Source organism: Dermacentor albipictus, chromosome 8 (assembly GCF_038994185.2).
Source record: "Dermacentor albipictus isolate Rhodes 1998 colony chromosome 8, USDA_Dalb.pri_finalv2, whole genome shotgun sequence".
Lineage (NCBI taxonomy): Eukaryota > Metazoa > Arthropoda > Arachnida > Ixodida > Ixodidae > Dermacentor > Dermacentor albipictus.
The window spans coordinates 66,973,090-67,000,667 of NC_091828.1; the positions used below are offsets into that span (position 1 = coordinate 66,973,090).

General features: G+C 45.2%; 1 protein-coding gene across 1 annotated transcript in view; it reads left to right on the forward strand.

The window, feature by feature from the left end:
• Positions 1-2,158: 2,158 nt before the first annotated feature.
• The window catches only part of LOC135914550 (cytochrome P450 3A43-like), a 143,341-nt gene continuing 117,921 nt past the window's right edge, over positions 2,159-27,578 (forward strand). Inside the window, exon 1 of the mRNA XM_070524647.1 lies at positions 2,159-2,181. The gene's annotated coding sequence lies outside the window, so the exon portion shown is untranslated. The remainder of the gene's footprint in view (positions 2,182-27,578) is intronic.

Here is a 27,578-nt window from a genome sequence, read left to right on the forward strand (position 1 = left end):
CACGACATTTTGTGTTATTGAAGGCGATGTTAATTAGAGCACAGATAAGATACAGTTATTTAAGGAGCTCGAACCCACGGCATTTGTTGATGAAGGCGATGCTTACTAAGGCACAAGATATTAAGACTTAGTAATTAAGGCACTCAAACCCATACCCTGGGTGGGAATCGCGCCTACGAGCTTTGTTGTTAATGGGGATGGTAATTAGGACACTATTGTTTAATGTATAGTTAATTAAATCACTCGATGACCTTGTGTGGGAGTCGTGCCCACGAACTTTCGTGTTAATGAAGGCGTTGGTAATGTAAAAAAAATTTAGACATAGTTAATTAAGGCACTCGGACCCATGACTATTGGTGGGAGTCGAACCCATGAACATTGGTGTTCATAAAAACGGTGTTAAAGTACCGTTAATTTGGATATAGTTAATTAGGTACATTTACCTAACACATCGTTAATTAAAGCACTCGAACCCATGAACTTGGGTGGGAGTCGACCCCACGAACTTTGGTGGTAATGAAGGAGATTTTAGTTAATATACGCTTAAGATAGAGTTAATTAAAGCACTCGGACCCATGACTATTGGTAGGAGTAGAATCCATGACCATTGGTGTTAAGACTACTTTATTAAGGTGCCGTTAATTAGGATATAGTTAATTAGGGCACTCAGCCCAATGACCTCGGGTGCGAATCAAACCCTTGGCCATTGGTGAGAGTGGTTTATATTCATCGTCGGGGGCAGTCTAAGAGACAAAAATGAAGAAAACAATAAAACACAGCGTGAGTGCCGAGTACTCTGGAAACGATTCCGATTTATCAGGGCTAGACAGAAAACAGCGACGTCGCTTTCTTTTCTTTTTACAGAGCACTGTTACCCCCTTATTACTTTTGGTAAGCAGTGCAAACTTATAGCGTATGCCTTATTCTGCGGAGTTTGGTTTCTCGACGGTGTAACTTGTCTCTAAATGGCAACCGACAATTGTGCAAACTAACATGATCATGAAAAAGAAAACTGCGCGTAAGCGGCAGCGTCTATTTGCTGGAACGCAATGTAGTACTTGGTTGCAGGCACATCGTACGCCAGCGCACATTTCTGGCACATGCCACATAGAACAAATGCACGCGGCCTAGAAATGTCGGTTTTTCGAGGAATCTCAGTGGGGCGCACGATCAACGCAGAAGTCACGGACGACAGGAGTGCAACCCGCGCACATTAAACACACTAACATGAAAGCCAGATAGGGACGATGGTGGTGTAAGCTGCGCGACGGCACAGATTTGATGTTTTCCATCTGACATTGTTGCAACGGGCACTGAAACATCGCAAACTGCACATATGTCCCTCGGAGATCGCGTCAACCATGTCTGAGGCTATGCAGTTGGTGTTAACGACAGCAGGAGGTTACTTAAAATGAAGTGACTGCTCAGGTAACACGGGCAGGAGCGAAATGCGTAATTCATGGGCTTTAAGAGAGGTGACCGAAGTGTAAATAGTTCCTATAACTTTCCAGCGAAGGCTTTCTATAGGGATAACATTTTTCGATATCGAAGGCCATGCTTTTGCTGGCGGCAGATGGCAGAAACTTGAATATGCGTTAAAAAATTTCTTCTTACGCAACGCTATACCTTACAATATCGACTTATCTGTTGTTCTGTTTGTCTTGCAACAGCTATGCGCAGTTAGGTAGCTGCACAAGTCCTCAGATGACGCTGGCCGAGGCATTGGCTGGCCCCTTGCAACCTGTTGGTGGCGCTACCCACCGCCCCATTTCAAGGGGACGCCCATAGCATCCATCCAATTATCCTGTCGTTCCGTTTACGACGAGTCGGTCGGGTGTGCGAGCTGCAACGATTTGCTAGTTTGATCGTGTGTTTTGTGTTTGCTGTAATGAAATGTGACTTCGTTCGCGTGCATGAGTGCCACAAACAGCTTGTGTCTCGCTGCAAACTCGCTATATGTGTGGCGCTCCAGCCAAATGTGGACCAGCGATGTTCATGCCGTGGAGTGCGTTCCATTTGTCTGTGGTTGTCGGGGAAAGTTGGCTGGACATCGCAAAGAAATAATGCGTATTGTTAGCGTGCCACTGCTAGTCCACTATGCACCGACATGTATGCTGGTAGTAACATCGCAGCACCGGCAACTTGGAGGGCACTTTTCGACCCCGTTGTACCAATCAAAAGGTGAGTAGCCGTACTTGCTAACTACACACCTGTACCTGCTTCTAGTGTAGGCATACAGTGCCATGCGAACGTCGGAAAGATAACTTCCAGGACAGCAGCGAAACCTATGCCTATGCTTGCTGGGTGTCAGGGTTTAGTTGTGCAAATTTATTGCCATAATGTGGAATTGAAAATCTTGATAAGCGTTTTCTTCCGCCGATAAAACTTATGCTCGAAAATAATTGTGCTGATCATGCGCGCCTGTGCGTGACCTCCCACTTTTCTGCTGAAGTGGCATGATAACGACTCCTCTACCTCTTGACCGATTCTTACCGTAATGACGTTTTTTCGCTTATAAATGTGTCGACGTTGTGAATAATCTCTGCTTACACGGTTTTCGGTGTACGAGCAGTATTAGGGAAAAAATGTAAGCAATCACAGCCTGCTACTCGTACAGGTTTCTTTACAAGGGGTGTTGCCATAACTTTGACGTTAGTAAACATTACAGGGTAAAGTTGCTTAAAGTCATGAAAAAACTCTAGCATTGTTATGTAAACAAAGATTCATGTAATGCGCTGCTGCTTTTGCGTCTGCGTGCCCGTACAAAATTTCGCTGTGCTGACCGAGTCGCTGTTATCATGATAGTCATCAATGACTTCGACTTTGTGCTTTGTTGCCACCCTGCACCAATGCAGGCATTATTTTCGTGACTGTGTTACATGCTCCTTGCATGTGTTCACGATGTGACAGTCTTATTGGGCCACAGCTATAAGTTAACACAGAATTTTCTTTGTAGCGTTGAAGCCGTGACTCACAACAGTGTCCACATAACCCGTAGTCATGGCTGCAGCAGCACGGAGTGTAATCTGGATGGACATGTCAGGTATGCATTAAGTGTACGTGTTCACAAAACTAGGATCTTGGTATCATTAGTGGCTAAATTTATCGACATATTACTTAATGCAGCTTCTTTAATACCCTAAATATGTATGCAACTTTATTGCACTTGTTGCTTAATTGTGTTTGTAGAGATTATGCGCACATTATCTCGTTCTGTATAAAACTACACCTCACATGTCCCGACGTTTAGTATTTTTCTCGCATCAATCGCTTGGCTGCAAGTTCAATTTTATTTTTGGGTATTACACAGTATATTTCTTTTTATATATTGTATTATTTGTTTGGAACTGTTTCCTGTGCCATAGCATATATTTCCATATTTTCTTTTGCGCTTATGCTACACACTTGCAGTTTTTGTCCATGTCAGAATTTGAAGTGTAGTGAGCCACATATGTCACAGGTCTAAGCACACAGTGTGCATACCATTGTTTAACTGTGATGTTTACAATTATTTCTGTCTTGTTCTCACAATAACTGCCACTGGTAAATACACATTTGATGAGCTCAAATTTCTTGACATGAAATAGAAACGCCGATTTTCATTGTGCTGCAGTTACATAAGTAGTGAGGTGTTTTCTGGTAAGCTTGCCGTATTTTCCTTCTTTTTCATTTTCTTTTCTTTGCAAGCTGCCGCCATTCATGCTGGCAGGCATTGTAGCATTTGTGAGTGTGTCTACTGCAGCAATGTCGCAGCTAGTTTGCACACACTACACGATGCCAACAGATATCCATCACTGTTTTTCTGCATTTCTCAGAACCAGCCGTGTCCACTCGGTGAAACTTGTAGTGTCTATTTGAATTTGCCGGTCAGTTCATGTAACTTTTCAGGACAAAATTTACGCAGCGAGGGAAAGGAGCCCATACAACATGACCTCGGCTAACAATTGGCTGTTTAAGTTGATGGAAAGGTTTAAATAATATCACTTGATGTGCGCTTGTATTCTGCACAAGGTAATTTGAGAAGGAAGGCAGAAGTTGTAATACAAAGGCATAAAATGACGATAAGCAGTATTTGCATCAAACAAGTAAATAAATATGCACAGACTAATTACTATCCCTTGTAGTCTAAAAAAGACGCCTTTTTTCATGCGTTGACAATGAGTGTTGGCTCACACTTATTGTCATTTATGTGGTGTGCCTAAATTACTTCACCTGCCAATTTTCAACCATGCGTGAAAACAGGTAAACAATCCTAATCCGGTCTGAAGCCCCATTGCGGATGTTCATGGCCAAGTCGGACGAGAATACTGGTCTTCTGAGTGCTATTTAGTGATCCCATAGGTAAATATTTAGGCACAAGCCAGTGTGTCCCGTGTATATTTGACCACATGTGAATGGAATACAGTACACTGCCTCTGGCACGTACTGGACAAATTTGGTGCTATATTTCAGCAAGCAAGCCTCGCTTCCCTCCTTGCCTTTCTCAATTTAGTTGTGAACTGTTGTGCATATGCTGCCTAACATATGTTTTGCTGCAAACATATGTACATAGGAGTCTACAGGTGAATTGAGAAAGGCACCCAGGCATTCGGGGCTTGCTCAGTTAAGAATATCCAAAATTTGTCTCGTATCTGCCGGGGTAGTACAGACTATGCATTTGATCACGTGTATATTTGGTCCAGCTTACATAGGGCATGCAGACTGGCCGGTGCCTCAGCATGCGCCTAAGAGAGCACCATAATTCACTCCAAGTACCAGTGTGCTCGTACCAGTTGACCACATTGACACGACGAGCTGCGCACCGGATCTAGATGGTCCATCTCTTGTGTTCGCCCATGGCAACCTACTGATGCAACAAAATCAGTGAGGAATACCACATCCAAAATTGGGACGTGTTACAGGCACCGCTCATTATGATTGCGTGACAAAGAGGAATACTCTCTAATGACATGGAATAGCAATCACCATGCTTATTTATTCAATTTCTTATGCAAGTTTGTTTATCATGCTTTTATACATTTGTTTTTCAACTTGTGCCCTCCCTCTGAAAGAAGCGCCCGGGTGTAAATGATACGCTCGTAAATAACACCATCCATGGCGTGGTGTATTTCTTGATTGGGATATATGCCATCATACCGGAGGCCAACAGAGGCGTGAAAGAGTAGGCTTGAAATAACGTGAACTATGCCGGTAGCTGATGAAAATATTCTCTAATGACTGGCACTTGGATGTCTCAAGGATGTATTTGGTTGCTTGTACCCGAGCACTCCTAGGCCATTTACACGCCAAGTAATCAGATAGTGACAATATTCGTTTCATGCTAGCCATCCATAGACACTGCTGTGCTTTGTGAAGTAGAAACCGATACAGCCGAAGTAGTTCACAACATGTGCACATGCCAAGGCTGATACAGGTTGCACGTTTGTACAGCCAAGAGTGATTTGTGCTTACTGTAGTTGCTGCTGCACCCAAAGGCCACACAGGGGTTGCTCAACAACTTTGTGTGCACCGTGTTCACATAAATTTTTCGCAGAACTAGCCATGATATCTCCAAATCGTTCTACAACAAGTAATGCAGTGTGTACTTCTGTGGTTGATTGCCAAGTTTTCTTCGTTGTCTGCCCTTTCTACCACGCAGGGTACATGTGCACGCACTTCATGACGACCCTCCACCTCAAAAACAGCGGCTCTTCAGGGATAAGTAGTGAGATTATATCGAAGGAAAATATCGCATCTGTACCTAGAGGGATATTATTTTTTCCCTTTCGTTTAACCTCCTTCTCCATAAAAGGAAGCATTGAGATGCCCAATGTTTTTGCCAACTTTCTTGAGTAATGTCTAACATGCAGCATATGTATGGGCCCCAGTACAGTTAAAAAGTGCTGCACGTTCGTTGGTAATAAGTACATACATACAGGCTGCAGATGTCAAGCTCTTAAGATGGTCACGCACAGCTAACATATTTAAATAAGGTCTGACTGCCATTGGGACTGATCAGAAAATGTTACCACATGTGGTGGCTAATTTTGTTACACGAGTGCTACGAACAACAGCAATCTAATTTAGAAGCTCATTAGAGGCCCTTTAAGAAGACATGAGAAAGTGACAAGAAAACTGCCCTGGAGCGAACATTAGGAAGACATTTCATGCTCACAAGAAAAACAATCGTCAAGAATTCAACAGAAAGACGGTGGCGAATACGTTTTAGAATTACAATTAGAAATACGTAAGAAAATTCCAAAGAAACTTATCAGAAAATCTAACGGCTGTGATGTTAAAACTTGAGACTTTCATGTGAAACTCATTTCCTATTTTCTTAAAGGCCCTTAACGACATTTTATATGAAATTAATTTTTCACTGAGGCAACAACGCTTCTGCTCTACATAAATGCAAAGGCATTTAAAAAGGACTTTATATACTCTCTCATGCAACATTCCGTGTATTTCATGGAGCCTTTTACATTGCATCAGTCGACACCATACGCACCGCGGCGCAATATTTTCCCTAACTCAATGACAGCCCTAAACGCAACGTTAACCCCGTATCTGCTCCCCGAATGTTTTAAGTTTGTGCGACAACCAATGGATGTAACGAACAGCCAGAACAATCTTGTTATCCACATTAATTTATGCACGTGCGTGCGAATTCGAAGCTATTATGAACGTCTTCAAGCGTTCCTAAACATTGGCTACTGCAACGCGAGGATGTCCTTCTGGTATTAAGCGCGTAACTTGCTTGTTAAAGCTGAAACTCATTTATTGCACACACTGGTTGGTGGTTGCGTGTGTGGTTACTTTACCTCTTCTTGTGTCTGTGCCTGCACGCGTAAAGTTTTTCTAACATGCGTTTAGGTAAGAACGGACTATGAGGAAGCTGCTGATAACCTCTAGCATTGAAGCTACCAACACACAGAAAGGTACAGCTGCGCCCCTGAGTCGGTGAAGGTGGCCGATGAGGAGCGCGCGACGGTGCCAGCAAAAGCCGCCCAACATCTGCTCAGTTTTCGGCGAAATATTGTAGCAGGGTTATAGTATTGCAGATCCTCACGCGCGATATTAGTATGTGTCGCCACTGCTACCAATATCGCTTGTAGCATGGAATAATCGATGAAGTCAGCAGTGGTCGCCGGAGCTAACGTTTAGACAATGCGACTCATCTGCGACAGGAGCAGCAACAGTTGCAGTCCTTACCACGACAAGTCTCCTTGTCAATACATCTGACTCCAACGTCATTCTTTCTTCGATGACTGCTGATCACTTCAGGCGTGCCTTTTGCTGCCAACTTCTGCCCTGTTTAGATTCTTAAATGAGTGCCAATTCATTTAGAAACGTCAAGCTATAGGCCTGTCAGCAGCTGTAGGAGCTAAACGAGGCCAGTCAAATAAGTCAGCAGTCCGCCCGCCGCTCCATGGCTGATGCTTTACCTTTGAAGTTTATTATATCTTCAACAGGTTGCAGGCCATCTGGGCAAAAAGATAAACTGCAAACTCAGCATCAAAAGAACCCTACCCCGGATGGGGACAAGACATGGAAACGCGGAGCTGCCACGCAGTTTGTAGAAAAATACAAAAAATAGATAGCGTCGTAAAATACTAGATGAACACAACCTACTCCACCGTAGAATACTACAAAAAATAATAACGACAGCTACAGTTTCCCACAATATCTTACGTTACATAGTAAACATGAGAAAAAAATTATGTATCAAAACGAAAGCACTTGTTTCGAGAAACAAAGACGATATGTATAGAATATTCAGTGGGCTAAACTAACGCATATTGATTTATTTTTAGACGCCATATTTATAACAAGTCAGTATTGGTGGCATAACTGTGAAAATTCTGAAAGGGTAAGGTTTCATATATTAACTCCAGATTCATTCTAGCAATTTGGCAACCTTGGTAAGGGATTCTTTAAGAGTTTTGAGCTATAAATTGCTCTAAAACGGTACACTATCCCGAGTTCTATGTTTTGTGTGAGCCGGTACAGATGTTGCTCACATCCGGTGAAATTTCTGCCAGTGGTTGGCATGACCGGATAAAGTGATACGACCTGATGTACGGGTAGGCCACGTGCGTGTTCAGCCACTTGCAACTGAAACGCTGTCTCATCTGGAGCCCGCAGTCACAGCAGAATGATGCACAAGTATTGCAAGCATCACTGTAGAGAAAAAAAAATAGGGGAATCGCGGGGCCACAATTTATTGTCATTCGCACGGGTATCACGCCAACAGAAAAAAATACAAAGAAACCATACATAAAAGATATTCCTTGTTCTAACTGAAATGTAGAAATTTATCGTTAAATCACAATTGCCCCTTCATGACATCCTTTCTATGTTTCTGTCAAGACAGCAAATAATTTTCCCTATGCTTTATACGAGCATGATTGCAGAAGGAATACGGCTTTTCATTCAGCTTGCAGTTCGAATTTCCTTTAAGGAAACCCAATCAAAGAGGAACTACCCAAACAGTGACCTTCAAAAAGCCTGCACCACTGCAATGAAACTGGATCGAGCCGAGGTCATCAAGCCCTGTCCGATGATCACAAGAACAACAATGCTTCTTCCTACTACTAAGTTCTCAAACGCAACCCCAAACGTGAATAACATCCACAGTATATACTGCCCAACCACAAACATAACATTTTTCCTGACCCGCCAGAGTAGCCTACAGACGCAACACTTATTTTAAAGATATCCTTTTACATGCCAAACTAAGGACGAAGGAGAAGTTGGGGAACTGGTCCTTGTGGCCGCCCCAGGTGCTCTAGGTGCAAACATATTCAATCTACTACTACAGCAAAAAGTACAGCGTTGAATTACTCGCACAAGGTAACTTCGACTTTCACCTGTACATCAAACAACTTAGTCTACTGTTTAGAATGTGCCGCTTGCAGCAAACAATGCTTAGGTGAGATTGGACAGCAAATTCATACAAGACTCAACGGTCACCTCGTGGATACAAAACGCAATTTACCTAAAGCATTAGCCAGCCACTTCAATGAGCATGGTCACATATTGGACAAAGCAAGGCTCTATATACTCCTATCAAATTTCTGTTCATCTCGCGAAATGAAATATACGGAATCATACCTCATACACAAGTTTGATTGCCCACATTTGACTGGAGTTAATTTGGCATGGGGCAACTTAGGATGTTTAAAAGCGTTAGCTTAAATCTTAAATACTCGTATTATCAACCAAGACACATAACACATTATGCCACCACCTAACCTTCATTCCCTCCTTCCCCCTTAACATCACCTATTCCTTCATTTAAAAACAAATGTCCTGCCTACTACTCAATTTAATATACTGTTTCATCTTTTACGTTTATATCAACTGCACGACCCCCTTTTCCCAAGTACACCTCCCCCGCGCGCTCCTGCACACGTCACCCTCCTCTTTGGTATTCCGCTTCCGGTTCCGTCCCGCTTTTTTGTCTGTTTTTTTTATTATATATTCTTTCTGAAACACGCGCACCAACACATTCTAAAGTCCGATACGCCAGGATACCCTTTTCGGCGCGTCAGCTACGCATTTCTGTATGCCGCCATAACGACACCTACGTTGAGTTACTGGGATCCCTTGAAAGACCATGCCTCTGCCTTCCAGTTACCCCATGCATTGCACCCCAGACTCCTTGTCGCCATCTTAACTCCTTCAAACTTGCTCGACGCATTGCTGCTACGCTGCTAAAGCCATTCTTTCAATTGATGTCTTTTTGGGTCTTTTTTGTTACTAGGGCACTGACCGCCAGACCGGCTCTTCAAAAGCCACAGAAACATTCCGCGAACGACACCTCTTAATGCTTCCTAACCTCTTGCTTCCCCAACACCCTCCCATGCCCTTCTTTTTCTTTTCGTGCTCGTTTTTTTTTCCTCTTGGTGTCGCACCTCCTTTTTTTCTCACGTTTTCTTACTTTTCATTTCTCCCCACTATTCCACTCTCCAGCTCTTGCCCTCTCGTCTTTGAAACCACGCTCACAGACGTCCGGTGGTAGCGCTCATCCTCTTTGAAGTCTCTCCCTTTGTAACAAGCCACCGCCGACAACAACCGCACGTAACGTCACTGTACTAACCCTTTAAAACTAACATGCCAAGGATTACGAGGCCGCCTTTGACGAACATCAGTCCGCCTATGGAAATGTTGGCCAGCCTTTCCGAGGCACCGTATCCCTGTTTATAACGTTTATATCAAAGCAGCAATGGTACTTTCGAAATTATGCAACAGAAAAACGTTGTCTCAAGGCTCAGTCACCGCAACGTTCCCTGCAGTGTGCGAATCGACGGGGATTTGTTTTTGCGGTAACCACTCGCCCGCACTCACGCTTGGGATCGCGGCCTCTCGGGGAGGAGCTTGAGTTGCGAAGGCTCAGGCACGATGCAGAAACCGTAAACTTCGAATTAACACCAATTGGGAACTTTGCACCTGATTTAGCATGCATCAGCAGCAGCTAGCGATCTCATCACGACAACTGAACTACGTCTTTTTTTAGCTACGAGGCAGCTGAAGCTTTGTTCTTATGTATTTTTAATCACGAATACTCACTTGTTAGAATACGTAGTACGAAGTACATTCAAAGCAGAATAGCAATCCTATCGCTTTCGATAAAAAATATCACAATTGCGAGAATCCAATTGTAAGTTCAAAACTACGGTTTGCTTTGCTTCCCTTCCGGCTAAACAGACACAATCTGGATCACTACCTTGTGTCACAGGCTTCATATGGCAAATGAAACGCTCGAAATATGTCCAGTGGAAAAACGTATGTAGACATGCTTACCTCTCCTAGGAAACGTGCTTGGTCTTACATAGACGGCAACCTGAAGGTAAGATTGATTTTGTCTACAAACACTGGCGCGCCTATACAGCCTAACGTTAATGTTAATAAAATAATAACTCTAGGAGTGTTAGCCAGCGCCACTAAGACCTGTGTTGGGCGAATGTCGAACATACTCTTATCCAGATGGCACGGCGTGCTACGAGAACCTAAGGGCGCAGGCACGTGGCTAATTACACCCCGCTAGCTACACATTGGCATCAATGCTGCAAGATTCGACACCTTCTCTATGAGCGAATGACAGGAGAAGGAAAACTGACGGGCTCGAATTTCGTTAACCATGCCGCCATCTAGCCAAGTGGATTGGACTCTCACCGGCGGCACGCTTTCATTTAGTACAGTTTCATTTTCCCTTTTCTTCATTATTCTCATCATTTCCATTTTAAGCACACTTAATTGCCCGACGCTTTGCTTGGTTTCAATGTCTGTTTCCTTCATATGATATATATATATATATATATATATATATATATATATATATATATATATATATATATATATATATATATATATATATATATATATATATATATATATATATATATATATATATATATATATATGTATATATATATATATGTATATGCCCACTTCCAATGACACTAGATGGCAATCGGTAAATAATAGTTGCAGTGGGCCATTTCACCCGCTACGCCGAAACTGCTGCTTTACAAAATTCAACAGCGCGAGAAGTAGCCTCTTTCGCCGAACATCGCTTCAACCTGTAACATGGCACACCTTGAGAACTCCTTAGTGATAGGGGGTTGCGCTTTCCTTTCCGAAGCCATCGCACATACGATCAGCACCTTGAGCGCCACGACGAATAACATAGCCAGGTTTATAAAACAAGCCACATTACACGGCATGAGAATGTAATAAAAAAGATGCAATGCATATGATCCAGGCCTTGGCCCTAAGGCAGGCAACCTACGAGCTACCTTGCCGCTATCTAAAAAAGGCGTAACTGGAACAGGTGGACGTTATCGCATGGACTACAGCCAAAACAGCTCTAGAGCCTCCTTCTGGCATGCCAACTGTAAAACTATTGGCGCTTGGTGCACATAATATCTGTGCTGAGCTCAGACAACACGCAGACTTTCTCAGAGTAAGCACCTCAGTATGTGTGTGGGCGCACCATGCTCGAAAGAGTAGGTATACCACCATATTCACAACACGCTGGGCCACGACAGGTACAAATCTCAAAGAAAACGCATGCACAGGTACACCGAGAACGAGGCAGAGTCAGAGTAACCCACCTCGAGAATCAATACAACCCCAAATGCAACTTCACTACAACCTATTTTGATGGGACACGCTTTACGAATGCAGAACCAGGAGAGAAACCCCACAAACGGAACCGGAGAGCGCGTTTTGTGGTATTTACATACGAAGCCGGACGGACAGTCCCACAAGTGCCACAGCAGCTCTAGAACGCCGACGGCGACGGAGACCTTCGCGATATCGATGGCGATTCCCAAGGGAGGAAGAAAGCGGAATAACACAGTGATCGTCTCAGATTCGAGAGAGACGTGCAGCCTATACTTGTGACCTAGAAAAACCACCGCGAGCGAAAGGCTCATGAGTAGCCGAATCACCCACCACCACTGGGTCATGGTGGTGGGTGATTGATGGTGGGGAGGCCACGAGAGAGCAAACTCCTCGCCCTGCTAATAGGGCTGATAGGGTGGGCTTTCACAGTGTCTCCGTAGGTCCAACCACAAATTATTGCAGGAGAACTAGGTGAAATGCTTGCTCACCAAAGAATCACTAGAGAAACCGATGCGCCTTCTCGCAAAAATTCAGGCTCCTGCCAATATGTGATTGAGCTGTATTGCTGAATACCTATAGGCTGTATATGTTGGTTATTATTATTAATTGAATAAAGGCAGAAGCATATAAGTTCGTTCTTTGCTCCGTGTCTTCTTTTATTTTATTTTTGTTTTGTTTGTTCTTGCTTTTTTTCTTTTTGATATTTTCATCCTTTTTTCCTCTTTTTTCGTTTTCACTTTTTATTTGTTATTTTATTTTTTAGGTTGACGTTACGACAAGCATCATCATAGACTCGCGTTTGGGCAACAGTGTTCATCGCTTTGGTGCATTGTTTCTGTCAACATTGCGGACACATTTTTCCATATACTAGCCATAGACAGCTTCGCATTCTCTTTATTGTTTTATTGTCATGTTTTTACTTTTTCTACTTCTTTCTTTTCTTTTCTCATTTCTCTTTTTTGTACTTATTATATATTTTATATTTTAAACATATACACTGACGTTCCAACACGCATCGTCATAGACGCGTTGGCGTAGGGCTATGTACCACTGAGCTACAGCCCTTTCTGCGCTATAACGAGGATCGGCCCACATTATTATTTCTTTTTGTCACCTACTCAGACATTTGTCACCTAATTCAGAAAATGTCACCTGTCAGAAAATGTCACCTACATTTTTGCCAAGATCCTAAGCAAATATAGCTTCGCTGTCAAAATTTGGAGGGGAGAGACGCACACGGTTGGGTAAAGCTTCAAAGTGGACTTTTTCTACACCTCCGAAGTACGAACGCCTTGTTCCCAGTCAAATGCACACAGTCGGGATTCCCCTGGTGTGGAGTAAGCCCTGTACTCATCCGCATCACATTTGGGTGCATTTAACTCCCGTCATATGTGCCCGTCACACGAGAACTCACAACATGCTTAAAACCAATAGAACTGTTAGAGACACTTCTGTCTAGACCGTACCTGGAGGGCCAATTGTCCTATTACACCAGGACAGGTGGACACAGGGCCAGACCATTTCTCCTGGGCTACCTCAGGCTACAAGTAATATTAGTATAATTTAGGCTGCAAGTAATATTATAATTAGTAATAGGCTACCTGAAGCTACAAGTAATGTTTTACAGCAAAGGTATATATGTCTAGCCGATTCGTCCGTCTGCCCGCTGCCTTTACGCCTGAAACTCGTGCGGCGCAACCCCATGATCATGCGCGAAGACAGAACAAAGGAATGCAGGCGATTGGCTGTGCCTGTAGTGACATCGTTGCTCTCCGTCGCAGCCGAGCGCGCCCGCAACGGTTTCTCTCCGGCTCCGATATGGGTAGGCCACGCATCATACCTACTCCTTAGGAGCAGGCAGCTTTCGATCGGCAGCGCTGTGAGCTCGTATACGCCGTGCCAATGCTGGGTCGTGCAGCCGAGCGCAAGTATCAATTGTGTACCGAGGATCCGGCAGCTTATCAAGCCGTCGTTTAATGAACTGTAGGGATTAACGCAGTGATCAGTACCGGGCCGCACGTTTCAGCTTCGCTGGTTAGCCATCTCTACGGAGTGCTTGGGTGGTGATCTTTCTAATAGAGCTCACTCAGCCCACGGTTACCTAGTCACAACAGACGTCGCATCGTGAAATCAGAAGGCGCCTAACGCGTGCGTTGAGAACGAGAGCACAAGGGATATTTTGCGACATGTCCCGCATATCACAGGTCCGTATGAGTCCACCAGCGTTAGTAAGGCGTGCGGTAGGCCATGCGGATTGAATGACTTTGGGTTTTTAACGACGTTCCTGTGGTGCGCTATTAGTTCGAATGCTCTAAGCAAACAAAAGAAATCATACACACAATCCAGAGGTGTTAAGCGTTAGGAGCACTACAGGAACCACACCACTCATTCGAAAACTTTACATGGAGAATGCACGCAGTCCCCCCTTTGCCTTTGAGAATGGCTGTAGTGCACTATCTAATTAATTCAGGGAAGGCACGGGGAAGGCGGGAGATGGAAAGTCAAGACGATGAGCAAACCGAGAAAAACGTCAAAGCATCAGCCGACGTTTCGGCAAGGGAACGTCTCTTTTTCAAGGCCTTGAACAAGACAAGCCAGCTGCGGAGAGCGCATGCGCCAAGCCGGCGGCGATGGTGGAGCTCGGCGCGACGAGTCACTTGATGCGTTCCCAAGGCTACAGCGTAGCTGCGGCCAAATGAATGTCGAATTGCTGGCGACGGTGAAAGTCGGCTCGACAGGTTAGTAAAGTTTTCGCTGTAAAATGCTGAACGTCAGGAGGCCAATGCGCTGTGACCTTCCGAACGCGAACCGCGCATACACCTTCTCTGGAACAGCACGACAACGGCGGTGGCGTTGAGACCGATCGCAGGAATTCGTCGAGCATCCGTATTTCTTTCTCTATATTAAAGACTAATAACGATCACCTCTTTACCATTCGTCTCATCGTAATAAATCCTACAACAAGGCAGCCCTTCCTCGCATTTCATCATTCATTCTGTCCGTATCTGGTTCCTCTGCTACATTGCCATTTAAAGCTACGTTGAGCCCAGCATCGCGTGTTTCCGTTCGTTACAGAGAGTTTCACTAGTATACACTTTATTTTCCCTCTGCCTGTTGCAAGCATGCCTCGTTTTCGCAGGGCGAACGCCCCCATTACTCGTCGCAGCGCTCAGGAAATCGTGCGTGCGTGTTAAAGGCGCAAGGCGGGACATACACACAGACACAAACATGAGGTAAAATACGCATACGTGCGTTGACAAAAACGAGAACAATGTAAAATCCGAAGCCTTGTTCTGGTTTTGCTTGTTATGTGGAATTTCCCTCTCCCGCCTTCTCCGTGTTTTCCCTGCAGAAGTTCGTTTATTACACACAAGAAACGCCCTCGCATGGATGCGCCAATCACAGGAGGAGTGCTCGTGATGTCAAGCAGCTGTCATACTGTACCGCCAACGAGGAGAACTGGGCATTTGTACCGACGTCCAGCAAACCGCGCGCTGGAGACGATAAATTCAGAAACGAACTTCTGAACCATCGCGTTAAGCTAAGTTATCTTTGTCTGCGGAAAGAAGCTTAGCGATGTTCACGGTGGCGTGTCTGGTGCTGCTTGCGACGATACTTTACAGGTATTGTGTCACTACCACCAGCGCCATAGTCGGCAACTAATTTTAAGGGGGCATTGCCCGCCTGCTCAATTTGCAGCTAACTTCAGCAAGCCAGAAAATCTTTGTGGTTGCTCTCACACTAATTAGGATACATTTTTAGCTGTTGGCCTGATACCGTAGCACCTCTGTTCTTCTGCTGGCTATTGACTTCCGGCAACGTGTTAACTCAATTATTGCACATTTTTATTGCATTGTAGCGGCAGCAGCATCGGCGTTGCACGAGAGTTGACGCGGACGCTCGCGTCTACACGAGGCTCGAGCGGCTGGCGCGTTCCGGCGCGGGCTAGCGTTCCGAAGATCATTAAAAAGAATGCTACGCTAAGCGACGGAGTGTTGGTTTTTCCTCTCCTACGAGAGCCCGATACTTTGACGGTCTACGTGGTCGCTCGTCGCCACAGATTGGTGACCCGGACGTGATATTGCGTGCAATGTACAGAATCATTCAGCAGCCTCAGTTAGGATGTACAAGATAAAGCATCCAAACATAAAATATAGAATGCAATTTTGCTGCGTTCCCCGTGCTTTTGAGCACACTATGTTTTTCCAGGTAGTGTGCATCGATCCTTATCCCTCCGTTATCTAAGGTTGCGTTTCACAAACACTATTCTTATGGAACATACCTATGCAGGATTGGTGTTCAACATAGGTGAACCACAATTTCTTTCTTTTCCTTCCGGCGTAGAACCACGGAGGAGATTTTACAAATTTGAAACTTGAAACGTCACTAGAATCAAACGTGCCTCATGGTTACACGTAATTTAGGTTCTTACCAAAATGCGCATTCACTGTGCACGTATCAGCTTGCTTTTAGACTTTGAATAACCGAACTCATCAATATAATGCCATCTTCCGCTGGCCCTTCTGGAGCGCTCCAGCCCGCACTAACGAGCGGAGTAGTCTTCTGCTGGTTGAAAGAGGGTGCGCGCCTTGCATTCGGCTTTTTCTTTTTGATCGCTCTCCCCCTTTCAGGCGCTCCAAGTCCTGTCGTCAAAGCAGTTTGGGAGATTGAAGCGATTCCCGCAATGTCATTACAGCACGGTGTCACCGCTGTTAGCGACGGTCGACGGTAACCTAGGCCACTACAGAGCTGGCGTTTCAACGAACGCTCGTCCCACCGTTGCGTCCACTGATTTTCCCGGCAGCGCCGGGAACTCTGGATAGGCAAAACATCACATGTTAGCAGTAGTCGCATGGTTATGCATCTGCCATTTCCTCCTCCAAGAGCGAGTCACGCATACGGCTTGCGTTCTTGTCCTGCACCTTTGAGTTCGTGGAATGCCGGAGCTGGCCGAATCTGCTTCATGGGGTTGAGGCGACCAGTCGAAAATACAATTAAGAAAGATTTGCTGGTTTATGCTTAGCTTTATTAGGCATGTATCAGGACTACGATAAACCGATAGGAAGCCGCTAAAGCACCGGAAGTACTGTCAACTAAAATATTTAGCCAATCCTGGGGACTTCCTTGTGATTACTCAAGTGCACTTCAAGGGTACGTGACGATGTCAGTAAAGTGCGCTCGGCTCCAGTAGCAACTGCATATTTTACCTGCTTTTTTTTTAGATTCACACACGTAATCATATTGAGTTTGGTAATAATTATGTATTTTCAAAATTATTCGGAATAATAGTTTGTCATGCAGCGGGCATCAAAATAGGCTGGTGAACTAGTTTTGATATGTCTCAGCTCACGCTATAGGACAGTGATAATGGAAATATGAAAGAATGCCACAAGATATTGTGGTAGCGACGCTTAAGCCCCATTCCATTGGACGACCTGCGCAGACTACGCTGAAAGATGACGTTTCGTCGTGGTAATGCACACGTACGCCTGCCACACACAAATAAGTCTGCAAGAATTCACAAACACGACCATGGGGTTACACTAGTGACGCTACCGTCCCTTAGCCTCACTGTGCCATGTACACAGGTGCCACGAGACGCCTTCGTGAGCCTTCTCAATCCGTGTTTTTCTTTTTTCTCGCCTGCAACATAGAATATCCCGAACTATTCCTACTTGAATTGCAAGCCATACAAATTCTCATGAGGTACACATGATCAGGACAGTGCATATTACTTACCTTCTCAGTGGAGTGAAGCATCCTACGCAACTTGCAAGAATTCTACAATTTCACAATAATATGGACATCGAAGCCTAGCCAACTTACCAAAACGGCAACTTCCTGTAACATCGCTGCACGTCGACGCAAGTACCACCATCTGGGGCATCTCCTGCCGGTGAATTGACTGAACTGGATGGAAAGTGGTTATAATGATGCGATCATCCGCCATGATTGCTTAGTGGCTATGGTGTTGGCCTGCTAAGCACGAGGTCGCGGGATCGAATCCCCGCCGTGCTGGCCGCATTTCAATGGTGGCGGAAATACGAAAACAATAATTTACTTAAATTTACGCACTGGTTACTCAACGCTAGGTGATCCAAATTATTCTGCAGCCACCCACTACGGCGCTCCACATAATAGGACCGTGCTTTTGGCACGTAAAACCCTATTATTTAGTTTTTAATATAGTCCTATCATTAATGAATACGATTCGAATACTACAGAACAAACTGCAGCCAACAACAGCTCAAAGCATATTACTTATACTCGATGCATAGAATTCAGGAATTGAAAGCCTCATATAAGCCCCATGGCCCACTCATTACTTTCTTTTTCCACTGAAGGAAGAACTGCGACAATTTTTTAAAAAATGCCAGAGGCTTGAAGTCCCGCATCTCTGATTTGCACCTATTAACTTTCAAGAATCAGTTTCCCATAATTGTTATTTGTAAACCTAAATCATCAATTCGTTAAAGACTGGCTGGTTACGAAGTTCTTGCTTCTTCTGCATTCTGGCAAACAAGCAACGTTCTCATTTACATGAGCACGGACTTGACGTATATTGCACATACTGTTGAGCCGGCTGACTACAACCAATATGTATGTTTACGCGTGAGAGATAACAGTGTCCTTCATTTTTATTGGTTGTTAGCATCCTTATTTGTGTGGTTCTTCTGTGAAAGACTGAAAAATTCGGCAGCAGGTTACACTTCTTTGACAGGCGAAGACGCAAGCCTGCTGCACACGTGGTAATGCATTAAGTTATGCCATCGTAGGGCTCAGACTGCTTGCAAGGCATGACGAAGCCAAACGCATGGCACTGTTGCTCGACCTCCTCAACGACACATGCGAGCAACCTAATGCACTACCTAAGCATTTTTTCGTTTTTTTTCTTTCGCTCTCTTTGTTTCCGTGTTTCCTTCGTTCTTTCTTTCTTTCTTTCATCTTTATTCTTTCGTGTTCTCTTGTGTTCCATCGCTTGTTTTTTCGTTCCTTGTTTCTATCTGCCCTTCGTTGTTTCTTTCTTTTGTTTCTTCACTCATATTCAGTCATTGCATATTTGGTTGCTTTCGAGAGTACGAGTACGAGGTTGTTTCGGGAGTACGAATAGACGCCACTTTTTCGGTTACGAGCAATTGCGACGAACCCCTTAAGGATCTCGCATTTATACATAATAAAGAAAACTGATGACCCCTGGGTCATCAGTTTTCACATTGAGTTTTCACATCAGTTTTCACATTTCGCATTGAAGTCCCCAGTGATTACCCCTGGGTAATCACTGGAGACTTCAATGCGCACAACTTGCTTTGGCGAACTACCAAGATAAACTCCAAGGAAAGAATGTTGCAGCGTTTGCCTCTGATTATAACATCTGCATCCTAAACGATGATAGCCCAACGTATCTGCGGGGTTCTACGTATAGCAACTACCTCGACCTGGCTTTAGTGTCATGGAGCTTACCTCACACGTTAAATGCCTTTGCGATAAAGAGACTCATGAAAGTAATCACATTTCCACCTACATAAAGATTAATAAAATCACTCGGCCTTTCTCTTGCGGTTTCTTGAAGGGGTCTGACTGGACTGTGTTTAGGTCTTTTATGGAAGAGGCGTGTTGGAAGATTTCGCCGGTGACGTCGACGATACCATCGCAGAAGCGATTAAAACTGCCACGCGTTCATTATCGATGCCGTCAAACCGAACACACTTCGACATCGAACTCGAGAGACTTCGTGTGACTCAACGGTGTGTAGAATGGCGATACAGAGGCCCAATATAATTTAGGATATCGGAAAGTTCAACGTCGCATAGACAAACTAGAAAGCAAGCGATGGAAGGCACCTCACAAGCCTCTGTCACAAATGTGGAGGACAGTGAGTGGTGTTCGTTCATTCCCACTGCTAACGGCAACCATTTGCAGCTGCGGCCCTCCATTATGCCCAGACTGAGCTCAATGTGGTGGACGAATTTTGCCAGAAAGTCCTTAGTGAGCTGTCAACACCAACAGTGGTATAAGTGTCCCTCCGGCGTCTGAGGTGTCGGAAGTGAATGTGCATTTCATCTTGGAAGAACTCGAAGCTGCGTTGACTGTTTGTAAACGGTCATCCTCGGCATGCCCTGACGGTATGCTATGCTGCCCTGGGACACCTTGGAAAAGAGGCAAGAAGAGCGCTTCTGAACAGTTTTATTAACTCATGGCACATACATACAGTTGCGCGGCAATGGCAGTTAAGTCGGACGGTGCCGTTGCTAAACCGCGAAAATCTCCGTGTGACTCGGTGTTATATCGCCTTATCACACTGGTCATCTGTATTGGAAAGGTGATAAAAAAGATGACCCTTGCCCCTATAGAATGATGCCTCAAGCATGGCATTATCGACCCCGCTTCCATGGTAGGATTTGGGCGGGTTGGTCCTAAATTGATGGCTTTATTGACCTCACAACGTTTGTGAAACAAGAGAAAAACCCTAATCGCCGATCAGTTGCGTTCTTTGTCGACTTCAAAGGCGCATATGGTAACGTTGCACATGACGCCATCATCGACTGCTTGGAGGCATTTGGGATAGGCGGTCGCATGCTTCGTTGGTTATCCGACTACATAACTCCCCGATTGTGCCTTTTTTTTTTGCACAAACTGAAGATACCCCCACACCTTAAGGTTACACGTACTGCAGCGTGGCTCAGGAAGAAGTATTGAGTCCCACTTTGTTCAACGAGACACTCATGGGACTAACTGAAGTTTCACCTAAAACACTCTACCTCTGGATATAAGCAGATGAACTGTGGTCCCTCACCTTAAGGGTGCGTGCGCCATTGCAGCGGGCAGCAACCTTTCACATCAGCATGCTTTCGAACGCAAGGCTCGACTATATCGACCGAAAAATGTTCACGTAAATCTCTGATGCCTTACGCAGCCTTCATTAATTAGCCGACTATCAGATATGCAGACTCATCGATGCTTAGGGGTAATAATGTACCGAGATCTATCCGAAAGCTTTCATTGCGCCTAGATGAAGAAACAAAATTTCGTCATTTACCCACATGTACGGAGATTCATGTGTGGGAAAACCTGAGGCACATCTGTAGGCTCCATGCATCAGTTGTACAGAGCTCTCTTTCTAGTATTTCTGCGCTGCATCCTTGGATTGATGTCCTGTAGGTGCAAGTCAAATGTTCGTTCGCTGGAGAGCTTACAGGGTCGATAATTGCGTCCGTATTTAGGATTTCGTCGCTGCGCGTCAACAGCTGCAACAAGCAAGGTCGCCCCATCTAAGCATATTACAGTGAATTGCCTGAAGGCACATATTCGCCATCTATCACGGTCCCTGATCTCCACTGTGCGTTCATAGATTTGGAGAGAACTCGTGCCATGTTTTCTGATGTTATCGTCACACATCAGGATGCACATCAGCAGCAAGGCCTTCATTCCCCTCGTGAAGGCTCCAAGAGCCACAGGCCCACCTAAGCATTCCCGAAGTAAAGGAGAAGGCCAATCACCCAAAGATATCACTGAAATAGATGACGCTTCTATTAATCAACGAGACATACGGGCACAGAATACACATTTATGCCAACGTGTCGGTTTCATCTACCATCTCTCTGGGCGCCTGTGTCATTCCTGTTACGAAACCTACAATCATATTCAATGCGTCGCACATGACAACATCAAGGGCAGCACAACTTGCTGCCCGGCATGCTACATTAAAATACCTACTCCGGGAGACGTCTCGGAAATGGGTGACCTCATGCGACTCAAGTCACCACTTAAGAGTCAATTTTTTGCTGTATCACAGGACTCATAAACATATGAGATAAGAGAAGACCACAATCAAGCTATCGCTAAAGGTTATTATATTATATTTTAGTGCCTACCCGGACATCACAGCATTGCCGGTATTGACCTCGCGGACGAAGCCTCCCGGACCACAGTAACAATTCCCTTATTCAGGACCGATGCTGTGAGAAAGATTCATTCAAGCTAAGACATCAATATTGCTCTGCTCCCAACATCTAAAAGTGTCATCTTCATAGACTTGATCCGACCCCAAAGCTACAAGTGGAATAAATGGGGACAGCCCAGAGACCAGACATGGCAGTGCTTCGGAGGCAGCCACTAAATCTCAGAGGCGATGCTTTCGCTACCTGAAGGCGCCAAAAACTCGGCACCGCGGTCTTGCTTTGGCACGGATTAAAAAAAAAAGACTATTCGGAACTTTCGAAAACCACAACAGATAACACTGCCAACCTTCTGGAGAGACAACGACGCGGCCTATCCACGAGTAATTTTTCCATATATGTTGGGGGCATTTTTGTACAAAGTTCTGGGTGCAGTTTTTACATTACGTTTCTCCAGTTTACGTGCGCTATGATAACGTACGTTATTAGTTGATCTTAACGTTCGTAATGTTGACCCACGCTAAGCAATAGCATTGTCAAACATGGCGGCGCCCAGGGCTCCCGCTTCACAATGAATTCTCGTGATGGCTATGCTTCCACCTTCGTTCATCGCCAGTGACTATTGAAATAAGCTTTCACTTCCTCTAAACTCACCTGCGACGTTGTTTAGGAGAGCATAGTAGGTCCAATTTCTGAGAGCGTTCGGCGATTTCGGCGCCCGTAGACCTAGCAAGACGCCTCCGCATAGCAACAGGATGGTTGGTAATGGATTGCCTTGGCTTTAATACGCTTGGCATGATGCACCAGACGGTTCCCTATCTTCATACGTCTTCCTTAGGTTTGAGACGTTTTAGAGACGCGCACCATAATGTCCCTCAAATATACTTGCGTTTAACCTACGTAAGGCCACAAACGCTATTCAAAAATTGTTATTAAGGGGTGCTTGGCGGTGTCATTGACCAGTTTTCTGCATTTGAAACGAGGAAGCGGTGATGAATGGAGTGCTCGTGTTCACATACATGGCTTTACCTCCACATTTTATTCTGAGCTGCTATGGCACCTTCCGCACTATTCTTGTTCACCGACTGCCGTCAAGCAAACGGAGAGGAGCGAGAAAATCGGGGCATCCTGCATAGCACCGCTGGTCAGGAGCCGAGATAACTAAGACACGTTTAGAGTACGTGTGGAAAAAAGAACCGAAGAGATCGATAGAACTCAAGACATGGCATATGCAATTCACGGTACAGTATAGTGATAGCACTTTTAACTATGACAGTTAGGATCGAGATCATATAGGCAGAAGCCTGTCTGGCGATAGATGTAACACCTGAATAAGTCAAGCAGGTTAGGCAGCCGTTTCACCAGGCCCCGCTTCAAAGAGAGTACCGATAGGCATCATCACTATCCAGCTACATTTTCGTGGCGCCTATATTTGCTGTTGCAATAATACGTGGACCTAACAACCATCTTAATACCACTGCTTTTTTAACAAGAGAAAGCTTTGTTGTTATACAGCTCATTGCAGTGTATGTTTATTACTTATGTCTGAATCCGTTTCCGCCGCGATTTTGTAGTCAAAACACAAGTTGAACCGACAAACCCAGGGACGCAGCGTTACGCTTGTGGTGTAGAATTTCGGCGGTGTGCTGGATGTTATACTGCGTATTTTGCTGGGCATAATGTAAGGGCGTATCTTGTTTTACCTTTTTTTTATTAATAGGAGGCTCTAACAAGCTGTCGCGGCGCTCATACTGAAGTGTAGGCGTGTTATAGGCACACGCTGGTACGCACACCCACACACACACGCATAGGCCAATGAACGCCCACGTGATTCGTAAAACATAGAGAAGGTGCCTGAGCATGGGTGCTCCGTTCAAAGGACGAAAGTTCGAGCAGCCACGCAGCTGTCATGCAGGCCCTGGGTGAATTGCAGTTTATGGTCATGTCGAGGGCATTAGGCCGATGATTTCAACGAGAGGAGCGTATTGAGTGGCTGGGAGCAATGCACGAAAGAGAACGGCAGAAACAAATTGTGTTATCTGTCGCGATAAACGTCGTTCATTTTGTCCTCCGCAATGTTCGCAGTGGTGTGTCTGGCAATGCCCTCGACGATTTTTTACAGGTGTCGTACCACTACCCTGAGCCTTATAGCAAGCAACTAATTTAAGAGGACGTTTTACGCCTGTTCAATTCGACTTTTTTTTTCAGTCAGCCACCAAATTTTGTCGTTGTTTTCACAGCAATCACCAAATTTTCACATCCATCGCTCGGCTGGCTACTGAATACCCACAACAGGAGTAGTCAAAGAGTACAAACGTCTTTCAGCCTTATAAATGCTGTGCCTGATATTGAAAGCATATTTAGCGCAAGCGAACCATGACAGAAGGGAGACGACACCATATTGTCCTAACCTCAACAACCTTATTTTCAGGAAACAACTACATTTTTAACCAATGCAGAGTGGCGCCACATCATCAAAATTTTTAACCATTCAAAAAAGCATTCTCCTTATCAAACAAGTCGACCGAAAGGGCGCTAGCACAGGTATCACTATTCCGACAGATAGCCTGAGCCTCAATAATCTCTAGCACATCTCTATCTTTGTGCTTCACAAGAACACGGCAAGACTCATACACCGGCGCACAGGCGCATTCCTGAGAGCCATTTGACAGAGGACCATATTGCTTATTTCTCACCTTTAGACTATGTTCTCGTAACTGGTTGTTAAGACACCTCCTGTCTGTCCGATGTATTTTTTTCTCACAGGACAACGGAAGCTCGTAAACAACAGCTTCTACGAAGCGCACTGGTGCTCTGCGATGATTTGTAGAGCATCCGACAGCTAGCTTTCGGTACGGCTCCGTTAACAGACATATTTTCCCAAGTTTTTCTGGTGCTGAAAAGACCCCTTTTGTGTCCACAGTCTAGCCATTTTTGAAAGCCTATGCGCCGCTCTCTGCAGATAGGCGCTACCGCTACATTCCCTCTGCCTTTCGTCTGTTGATTTGCCGCATCCCGAGTTGTGCTGTCTGACACGCATCTTTTTAGCAACCCTTCTATGACCGAAACCTGCACTGACTCCGAAACCCATGTTGCTGATAACCTTCCCGACTGATGCATAACACTCGTATAGATCTTATGGTGGCAAGATTTCTTTTATGCCACATTCTGCGCATCTCACGCAATTGAAAGATGCAGTGTTCGTTTAGACATACATTGCAACCGATGTCAATAATAGCTAAGATAGATGAAGCAAGTACGTGTACCGCTAGGTATGGTACAGTAATGGAAGTAGCGGAACGAATGCGTTCAACGAGACAAACAATCTGGAAATCATTGGCGCATTATAGTCTGCATGGCTGCTGCGCCATATAAATCCCAAATCATCAATCTGGAAATCAGATTCGACACCACCATTGCTAGGCATGGCTCCAGGTAGTATACGGGTCTGATTTAATGCCGCAGGTCCTAAGCTCTCCCCCCTGTTAGCTGCCTGTGCTGAGGTATTTGGTGCTGTACGGCAATCAAAGCAGCAGTGGCCGTGTTTTCTAATTCTGAGGTAACATACTGGCTGGAGAATCTCTTCGTTGAACCCTTTGGGTGCCTACAGTTTATTAGCGGCACTACAGGACTTACCGGAATAGAGAGGATTTCATTGCCAATGTGAGAGATCCGACAGGGTTCATGGGGGTAAATAACTCTGGGCATTCCCTGGCTCCTGTCACAGAGGAGAGCTTTCGACAGTTCGGCCGAGAGAACAGAGTTCCCTATCCGGACCCGCCGTGGGATTTCGCTGCCGTGGACGGTTTGGTAGTACCGTCTTAGTGTTTTTCATTCATGCACAGGCTGGGTCCATGGCCAAGGCCGTTTCATCCTCGGAGGCGTTGGGATCAGCTCTTCGAAAGAGCTCCAGCATAGCCAAAACATATAGTAGCAAACCATCGTCTCAGTGTATGTTTAGGCATGCAGTTCGTGGTGGTGAGGTAAGAGCTCAGACCGTAATGACCTGAATAACCGGTCCCGCGACACGGACGTGGGTTGTAAGCTTACCGAGCTCACCATCGCGCAGAGGAACTAGCAGCACCTGTCAGAGCAAGTCGTGATACGAGACACGGGAAAAAATTTGGTAATTGGACAATTCTTCGAGGCAGAGGGCAAAAGAATACCTGACAAGGTAGCCGGCATACATTCGAACGTCCAGCGCCAAATTATTCACCGCTTGAGACTGATGTGTGTGGTGGCGAGTCTCACAAAGTGTAGCAGTCTGATGCAGAGGAGAAAAAGTAGTCTCGTCATGCCGCGTACTCTCATCAACTCAACATAGCGACTCAAAGTGCTCCGAGCGAACCTTGTGTGATGAAGAATGGATCTTCATGTAAGAAAATCCAGAACCAATGCAACGAAACCAGAAGACAAGAAAGCAAAAGCACTGTAAAACCGCCACAGAAAGCAACGCGAGTACTCCTTCCAACAAGTCTAATACGCAGTAAATGATCGCACATAAAGTTAACGTAGAACTGAAACAAAGCCTTGGTGCCTCTCTCCGAGAACCCCCACCTGGCCCCATGTTGGGAGCTAATGTGGACTCAGAGCCAAGGCTTCTGAGTCAGACGGCCAGCTGAGGCTTTCACCCACCGACACAGGTAGACAAGCAAGGGGCAATACCTTTATTCGTCGTGTCTGTGTGGGGCCTCTCATGGCTGCTATGCTCCTCACCAAGCAAGCCCGATTGCACACTACCTCGCATTCCCCGGAGTGGCCATCACGATGGCGATAGCCGTATTTGATGGCACCATCCTACATGAAAAATATACGCGCTGTTTCCATTTATTACTTCTCGTGCATAGCCAGGTCCTTATATCTGTATGCAATGCGGGAATCTACAGGAACCCCAGAAATCCTTCATTCATACGCGCAGGCTGCCGGCCTCGAAATTTTATCTGGAACATCGTGCTGTCGGTAATCTGCTAAGGCTGGCTAGCAGAAAGCAGGTATCTAAATCGGACTTTACAGTCAAAGTTCGCCCACAAGACATACCAAAGGCAAAATAACTTCATGAGGCGAACCTCGACATCAACCAATTCTTTGCTTGGACATCACGAATGATGTGCTTGGATTCGAAGATTACGGCGAATGTCGTCTACAACATTCCATTTCATGCGCAAGACTGGGCCGAGGAGCTGCGGTACACTCTATAAAGTGGCTTAAAGTCTTGTGTATTCATGTTTGCAAGCACCAATAGTCTATCAGTAACTGTTGCACAAAGTCAATAGCCAACAGTTGTCCAGTGAACTCAGACGTTCATGAACACGGCCACATGGCCCCGTTGCCTTACAGCGATTCCCATTCTGCCAGTACAGCCATAGTTTGAAATCTTTTCAGAGCTGTCGACACAATGTGAACACGTCAGAACAATATAGAGGGACGCAGCAATGCTGCTGTGGGGTGCCTATTGACGGCCTCCAAAGACTGCCGTCTCCAAAAGATGACCTTCTCCCGTCGTGTTATGCATCCGTGAGCGCAAATTGATGGCAATAATTCACCGACCCTAGTGCATTGCTACTAGTGAAC